We start from the raw sequence: 8,951 nt of genomic DNA on the forward strand, positions 1-8,951 counted from the left end.
CGGCAGCAGGACAGGCGGCGGAGGCTGAATTCTGCTGAGTGGTCGCTTTTTAAAAATAACTCTGCCTTTGTCAGCAGGTCAGGGTTGCTCCAGATTGAATAATCGCAGCCGGGCTCCCGGCCCTTCCCTGCTCCCGGGTCCTCCCCTGCTCCCGGGATCCCTCGGATGGACCTTGGACCACAGCCCCTTCACCAGCATCACTTGGCCCCAGGGGTTGAACATCTCCCCTGGCGGGGGGGATACACTCTGCATCCCCCCCAAACCCAGCCCAAAAGCCGCAGTGGGTGGTGATGCCCCCCCCAGCTGGCACCCCCAGGGCTTTGGGGGGGGTGGGTTAATGGGGGGAACTGGGGCACGGGAGGATGGAGCTGTTGGGTGTTTGCCGAACTGGCTGACTCATGCAGTAATTGCTCCTTCAATGTGAGCACGTTGGTGCAGGGAGGGAAGATGCTGGCAGGAGGGAAGGCAGGGAGCTGGGCTGCTCCCTCATGCCCAGGGAAGGAGCAGCTCCAGCTGCCTCACACCAGGAGCAGGGAAAACGTCCCAGCTTGGGGGCAGGAGATGAAGGATGGACAGAAGGGAGGGTGGGGGAGGCTGGAGATAAGTGGGAACGTGGCAGGAGAAGGAAGGTGGAACCCTGTGGAGCAAACTGTGATGGCAAAGAGTGGTGGGTCCAGTGATGCCTGGCATGGCCATGGCCATGGCTTGAGGGCCAGGCTGGTCTCAGGTGGGCAACGTTTGGAAAGAGATGAAGCAATTTAGCAGCACTGGGGACCTATGGCATTGGGAGTGGGAATCAAGCACCCAGGGAGGAAAAGCTCAAGTGGGAAAAGCAGTGAGCTTGGCTCCAAGCTCGGATCCAGACTGGCTGCAGGAGGTTGAAGTAGATTCCTACATCCTTGCAGCTGGAACACAGCTGGCCTGATGTGGGGCAAATGGAACTGGTGGCTGTCTTGGCAGCCAAAGGGGAGGATTAGGGCAGGAAAGCAGCTCCCTGGGTTTGTCCTCATTGCCACGGGGCCCAGGATGCTGTGCTACCCGTGGCCACCCCAAAAGGATGCTGAGGAAAACAAGGAGAGGGGAACAACCCTCCACCCCAGCATGTCCCCCATCCTGCCTGGGACAGGGGGACAGGCCACCTGCAGAGGCCAGACCCCAGGGCCCCCCAGAGTGCCCCCTTCTCCAGCCCTGCCTCCCTCTGGGGCAGCTCGGGAGCCAAGGCTGGTGCTGCCGGGACAAACCCCGGGGCTGGGAAGGGGGAGGAAACCGCAGGTGCCTCGTCAGTCCCTGCAGAGCCCCCTGGGGACGCGGCGGGTGGGGGGACGTGGCTGGGACCCCATCAGTAGGACACGGGAAGGTGGAAAACCAGGATATGCTGGAGAGGGGTTCGGAGTGCTGGGAGCTGCCCCTTGGGGCTTTTCCCCCAAAAACTCCCGCAGGGTCCTCACCTTCCCCCCCGAGGGGGGGATGGGGGGGACACACCAGCTCCCCCGTCGCGACGCCGATGCCAACGGGGAGAACAGATCTCCCAGAGCAATAAACCCTCACCCTTCTTCAGGTGGGATCCACACCCCGGAGTCGCTGCCGCTGCCCCGGGGACAGGGGCACCCACCCCGCAGGGGGGGGCCCCTCCTGCCCCATCGCCACCCCGAGCTGCCCCCCGACCCCGCCACCGGCACAGGGGGATGAAACCCCCTCCCAGCACCCTCGGACACCCCCATCCCCGCGGGGCTGTGGAGGGACCGCGCACCCCGGTGCGACCCCCGCTCCGGGGAAGCATCGCCGGGGGGGCACGGACCCCTGGCCGCGGGTCCCGGTGGGTCCGGCTCTACCGGGGGCTTTATCCCTTTCCACACCCCCCGCCCCGCCCCCCCCCCCGCAAAATGTCACCCAAAAGAAGTCACAAAATGCCTTCCCTGAGCCTTTTTTTCCTCCCCATCTCTTTTATTTCCCCCCCCCCCCATTAAAAATCAAACGTGTTCGGATTTGGGGTGAACCCTGGGCGGGGGGGGGGGGGGGGGGTCCGGTCTCCCATCCTTCATCCTCAAACCCCCCCCCCCCCCGGCATTTAAGAGGTGAGAAAGGCAATCGCAGCTTTTGGTTTTCCTCCTGGATTGAGTTAATTATTTTTTGTTGCTAAATAATAAAAGCAGGGAGCGATTTGGGGCTTGTGCCCCTCGGGGGGAAAATGGGGAAGGGGTTGGGAAAATGGGGGGGGGGGTGGGGGGGTGGGGAGGGATATAAAAGGTTTCGTGCGGTGAGCCGGGCACTCAGGGAAGAGGCTGAAAGGGGGTGGTGAGTGCTTTGTGTTTCATGCTTGAAGGCATCGAGGCTTTTCCCAGCCTTCCCACCATGATTTAAGACCAGCTCTGCGGCTCAGGAGGGGATCAGAACTGCTGGGGGCAGCTCGGCAGGGACACCCCCCCGCCCCCCTCCGCCCCCCCAGGTCTGCCTGGTCTGGTCCTGGTTTGGGAATACCCTGTCTGGGGGGAACTAATCCTACCCCCCCACACATTGGGCAGCTCTGGGGGATTCAATTGGGGCATCTCCAGGGTAGATACCAGCCCTGGGATGGGCTTTCTGGGAGCAGTGACAAGTCCCTGCTGTCCCCCTCGCCCTCATCTGCAGCAGGGGGGGGTCTCATCCCTCCCCAGAGGGTTATTTACCCTCTGAGTGCATCAATCCTCTAGACGAGGCAGGATGAGGACCCAGGACCTTCAGGTCCTCCTGAGCCAGGACCCCAAAAGGCAGAGCCCCCCCCCCCCCGCCCCCGAGTGGGTTATTGCCTCTGGGGGGCACAGGGGGTAGGAAGGTTTGCAGCCCAGCTGCTTCCCAGCACAGGGATCTGGGGGGGGGGGGGGACACATTGACCAGTCACATCCCCCAAGACCCCTTCCCCCCCCCGAGCACGGGGTGCAGCCCCACGTTTTGGGGTGCATTTGGGGCCCAACCTCACGCTTCAGCCGCAGCAGTGAAGTGTTTGGGACAGAGGGTTTGTCACCCCCAGGGGCTCTGCCAGGCAGTGTGGGCTCCAGCAGGGCTGTCCATGTCTTGGGACCTGGCATCTCAGAACACCCAGGTGCACCTCGGGGCAAGGACACCTCCTCCAGGCCCCCCCAATTCCCCACCCTCCATCCCAGCTGTGGGTCTCCCAGCCCTGCCCTATCCCACCTCCCCAGCTGGTCTGGATCCAACTCAATCCCCCTTTTCCCACCCTCCTCAGGGCTCTATAAACCCTGAGCAGCCCCAGCTGATTTTCCCCTCTCTGGGTTTTTGCTGTTTTCTTTCTAATTCTGCTTAAAACCAGGCCTGGGGCTGCTCATCTCTGGTGCCAGGGCTCTTCTGCTTCATCTGCCTTCAAAATACAGATGGGAAAAGGGGCTGGAAACATCAGGGATGCTGCAGGATGGGGTCGAATCACAGGAAGGGAAGGATGTGAGTGGCAGCAGAGGCTTTTTCCCTGGAGAGGTGAGTGGCTGGGGACTGTGAAGGGGATGGAAGTGGGGTAAATCCTGCAGGAAAGCTGGTGAAGAGGCTGCAGGTTCTTCTGCAGCTCAGGGTGGGGGAAACTGGGAAGGAGAAGTGAGGGTGGGAGCAGCAGTTGGGTGGGACCTGAGGTCAGGGTGAGAGGGAGGAAAGGATGAGCCCTGAATGCAGGCTGGGGGGGTGAGAGTGGCCAAGGATGGGGCTGGGGGGGCTGCAGCAGGGATGGAGGTGAGAGTGTTAATCTGAATGGGGGGGGGATGCATCAAGGGAGCAGCTCAGTTTGGGGTGCACCTGGATGGGGAACGGGAAGAGCTCATCACTATGGGGGAAAACAGCCCCCCTGGACCCCTCCCCCAGTTCTGCTCTATCCTCCTGGCAGCCTGGAATGGGGTCTGGGGGCTTCACCCCCACCCTGGCTCTGAGGAGCTGGGCCAAGGGCTTTGTTCCCCAGGGGAATTCAATGTCAGGGTCGTCCTTTTCCAATGGATGGGAGACCCTCCAGGGGGGTCCCCTCCACCCCAGCCCAGGGTTGGGGGGGCTTGGGGGCCATGGCAGGGGCCGGGCAGAGCTGATAACCCCCTGGCTGCCCTTCCCTGAGCAGAGGGAGCTGCAGATAAAGGCACCACAGACAGAGCTGGGCTCAGCTCCAGGCCTGGCTGGGCTTGATACTGACCTCAAGGGGCAACCTCTCCCTTGGGCTCAGCCAGCAAAGCTCTGATCACCTCCCTCACTTCACCCCAAATTTCTTCCACCATCCCCCCCCCCCCTTCCCTGGATAAGCAGCTTGAATCACTCTGAGCAGGGTGATACCCCAGCCATGCCCTTCCCCTCCTCTTCCTCAGGTTTAGACCAAGCTTTGGGCTGGAGTGGTGGTGGGGGAAACCAACAACAAAACAACCCCCAAATCATCTTGTTTCACAGAGCAGAAATGCCCAGATCTGCTCACAAACCCCTGCAAAAGGCTCCAGCATCTCGGGTCGAGGAGGAGCTGGGGGGAGGGAAGTGGCTGCTTTGGGGATTATTAATGAGCAGCCAGTGATGGGAAAGGAGAGGATCAATTGAAACAAAGGAGTTCAGTGGTAAAAAGAAACGTTTGGGGAGTAATGGGAGTCCATTTCTCCAGCCGACTGTCGGAAACGCATCCTGTTAAACATCCATCAATTATCCCAGCTTGCAAATGCATTAAGGTAATGAGGAATTATCCATCAAATACACTTAAAGCCAGTGCCCTGCTCTGCCAGCGCCCTGCAAAGAGCCACTTCAGGAAGGGAAAATGGCCTGAAGGTGGATGGAAACGGGAGGAGGGGCAGGGAGGAGGCCCTTGGGGCTGTGTCCCCCCCCAAAAAGCTTGGTTCAGCCTTTCCCAGCTCCAGGATCAGCTCCTGGGTTCAGCTGCTTCCTTGGGTGCCTGCTTGTCCTTCAGAGAGCTGCAGTGACACCAGCTGGTGTCCCCTGTGGGCAGCCCACCTACCTGCTCGTGCCTCAGTTTCCCCTCCCTCCTGGCAGTGGCTGCCCGGGGCCACCCGTGGGTGCTGCTCATGTCTGAGCCATGTCCCCTGTCCCCTCTTTTTCCCAGGAACAAAAGGGGTGGTGGATGTGGTGTGCAGTTGTTAAATTCCCCCAAACCCAGCCTCCCCCATGTCGCCCACCCCCCACCCCCCCCCCCCTTGGCACCCAGGATGGCCCCATGTTGGCAGAAGAGGGGTCTGGGGGGTGGGAGTTCAGGGTCTTGCAGCCCCTTTGGATGCCAGTCCCTGAGCTGGGTGCACTAAGCACAAAAGGAAAGGATCTGGGTGGCAGGATGGGGGTCCTGGAGCCTCCTGGTGGGGTCTGGGGGCTGTAGGTCCTGTCCCCAAGTGTCTCAGGATGAGCCTGTCCCCGTGGAGGAAGGGGGAGTCTGGAATGTGGCTGGAGTTGTGCCATTGGGATCTGAGCACAGAGGAAAAAGAGGGATGCATCCCAGCACAGAAGGCTCTGGGGGTCCTTGGTCCTGGGTAATTAAACGGGTTTGATCCTTTCAGGGCTGAATTTGGGGCCAGTCCTGGAGTTTTCCAACCTGGGTGATGTAACCTGAGGTTTTGGTGCTGTGCTGTGAGGGGGCACGTCCCCCTGCCCAGGGACAGGGCTGGGTTTATCAGGGCGTTCCCCCAGCAGCAGGATTTGGGGAGCTGGGGCTTTGGTGTAGATTCTCTGATGTCTGCTGCTGTGGTTGTGGGCAGGCTCCTGCCTCTCCCTTGGTGTGTGGGGAGGGTTGAAGAGCTGAAGTTGGGGTGTCTCCTGCCTCTACCCTTGTCTGGCTCATCCCAGGTGTGGGGTTGGAGGTCACCAGCACATTCAGAAATCCTGGGAGCACAACCAGCACAGTCACAGCTTGTGCTTCCATAAGGAATGGGGTAAAAATAACAGCTCTTGGGCTTGTCTTTCCCATCTCCATCCTCCAAACCCCTCTGGCAACCCAGCAGGACCAGCCTGGGCTGAATCCCAGAGCATCCCTGGATCCTTGGCTCCATGGCAAGCTGAGCCTCCCTGGGAGAGCACGGGGGTCTGGTAACAGTACCTGCCATTAGGTGTCACAAGAGCATCAGGCCTTTGCTCTTCCCGGGAAGAGGAGCAGTGCTGTGGGCCAGGAGGAATGGCAGGATGAGGTGGCACCTCGGAGCTGGTGAGAAGAGCTCTGACTGCTGGAAGGGGAAGCCCTGTGTCCCTTGTGATGCCACTGTCACCCCTGAAGGTAACCACCCTTCTGCACCCAGCTGTTCCCTTTCCTGTCACCTCCTGGGTCACCTGGTGCTGGGGACAAGCAGGAGGTGGCAACAGGTTCCTGCTGTCCCACTCTTGGCCCTTCATTAACCCAGTGCCTCCTGTTGCACAAAAGCAAGAGCAGAATCAGTGGCTGCTCTTGAGGAAGCAGCTGGTGCTGGTGCCTTGCTCAGCACCATGGCTCCTCCCTGCAGCCATTCCCACTTGCCACCAGTATCCTCCCAGCAACCAGGAGAAGTCCAGAGCTGAGATATTTGCAAAACCACAGCAAATTCCTCCCCATTCAGGGTGCATCCAGCCATGGAGGCACAGCTCAGGGTGCTCCCCCAGGAAGGGGTACTCTGGGACCAGCAGCCTGGGCTGGTGGGAGGTGTCCCTGCCCACGCAGGGGGGTTGGATCTAGATGATCTTTAAGGTCACATTCAACCCAAACCATTCCACGATTCTATGATTTGTCCCTTCCTGGGATCCCTGCTCCATGCTCACCCCCAGCAAGGTCCTGGCCTCATCCCACCTCCCCGTGCCGGGGGCAGCTGCCGAGCTTAGATAATCTTCTAGGAATTTCCAATTCTTCCTTTAAATGCCATTTCCCTCTTGCATTTTGCAGCAGGGGCCTGACACAAAAGCAGCAGCCGGGGCTCAGTGCCCTGATAAAGGCACCACTGGGAGGGAAAAAAAAGAAAACCAGCCACCTTTCCCTCCTCTCCAACACCAGGCAGGAGCTGATAAAAACACCGGCTGCCCCAGGGGAGGGCCGGGAGCAGGACCCGCCTCAGGGAGCATCTGTCCCCACTTCCCGCCCACGGGATGGAGGTGACCAAGTGGGAGAGCCAGGCTGGGATGACTTCCCAGCCCCGGGTGACCTCCCAGCATCACGTCATCTCTCCCTGCTTGGAGAAGCTGAGTTCATGTCTGGCCTGAGTGGAGCTGGGGACCGTGCCCGGCTTGCCCGCCCCATCCTGCCCCGACGCTGGGGTGATGGTCTCCTCGGGTGGGTTCACAGCCTTGCAGGGGGTCCTGCATCTCCCCAGGGGGATGTGCTGGGGGTAGAGGGGGGTACCACGCACTCCTGGCTCACCCCAAACCCCTGAGCGCAGGACCTGGAGTCCCAGTGCCCCGGGCTGCTGGCACTGCCGGGCTGGCCGGTGGGGATGCTTTCCCGGTGACTCACGGCATTCCTGGCAGGTCAGCGGCGCTGGAGGACACCCCGACAGCCCTGCCTGGCCGTGCCCTCTCTCTGAACTCTGCTGGCAAAGCAAAACTTCCCCCTGTGCCGGATGCTGGGGAGGGGGGAGGCCGTGGGGTCCTCCTGGGGTGGCCCTGGGCAAGTGGGGAGGGGGAACGTGTATTCACATCAGCAAACCCGCCTCTCTGCGACCTGCAGGTTTCCTCCTCTTCCACCACCAATTCTGCAGAACCCCGAAGAGGAAGGAGCTGCCTGCACCCTTCCTGGCTCCGTGCCTCAGTTTCCCTTCCCCAAGATGAAGGGAAGTGGTGCCAGCGCCTCAGATGCCACGCACAGTTGCTTCTCACCCTTCCCAGCTCTTTTTGGGCACATCCCGTCCTGTTTGCTGCTCGGTTTTCCTCCTGATGGAAAGAGTTCCCATTATCTTTTTCACCTCCAGCCCTCTGAACCCACTCCTGGGGACCCTCAGGGTGCTCCTCTCCTTGCACAACCATTTGTTTTGCTGCACATCCATCCATTCCCACCCCTCAGCCCTTCCATCTCATTGCTGTCCACGTTGCATGTCACGAGTGGGTTAGTTCTCTTCACTGCTACAGGCACCTTTTCCTGAATGGACCGGGGCAGGATGAGTGTGGAGGAGCAGGATGAGTGCGGAGGGGCAGATCCAGCAGCAGAGAAGTGGCCCCACAGCCTGGAGGACCCACGGTGGCCACGGCCTGGCCGCCTGCCCTGGCGCTCAGCACGCAGGAATGCCGTGAGTTTGCAAAGTGGTTTCAGCCAGACGTTATCTAATGGAGGAGGAGGAGGGTGGATTAAGCCAAACCCACAGCACCAGCTTTCAATTAAGCCCAATGAATTTACAGCTTCTCCTCCTGACCCAGTAAACACCCTCTCCAAGCAGCCGGCAGGATCCTGACCCGGCGTTTCCCGGCCGTGTCCCGGCAGGCAGAGGGAGCAGCATCCCCTGGGTGCTCAGCCCGTGCAGTGAGAAACCCTCTGGGTTCTGCGTTATTTACCACTGTGCAAAGTGTGGGGAAATGTGGGGGTCACTGGTGTGGGTAACCGTTCCCCAGAGCTGTCCCAGCTCAGGGATAGGGGAGAGATGGAGACCTTGGGATGAGAAACGTCCCGGCAGCATCCACCGGGATGAGACAGGGAGAGCCCTGGGGCTTTGAGTGTCCCTGCAGCACCCCGGGATGGAGGGTGCTGGGGTCTGTGGATGGGTGATGCTGGGTGCAGGCAGCCCCGGCGCCAGGCTCAGCCCTCCCCGGCTGCCCCACATCAGCTCCCTTCCCACATCCCTGCTTCACTCCTGCACATCCCGCTGCCTCCTTTTCCCCCGGGAGCAGGGAAGGGTGCAGGCATTCCGGGGGTGGCGGGAGGAGGGCGAGCCGGGTGAGCCAAGGGAGGATCTTGTGATCAGGGCTGGGAGCATCCTGCTGGCACCAGGGATCAGGGCTGGGAGTGAGGTGCACCTGCAAGTGTGCCAGGGCACGCCTGGCACCCGCTGCCAGCAGCT

Source organism: Apus apus, chromosome 23 (assembly GCF_020740795.1).
Source record: "Apus apus isolate bApuApu2 chromosome 23, bApuApu2.pri.cur, whole genome shotgun sequence".
In the NCBI taxonomy this organism is placed as follows: Eukaryota; Metazoa; Chordata; class Aves; order Apodiformes; family Apodidae; genus Apus; species Apus apus.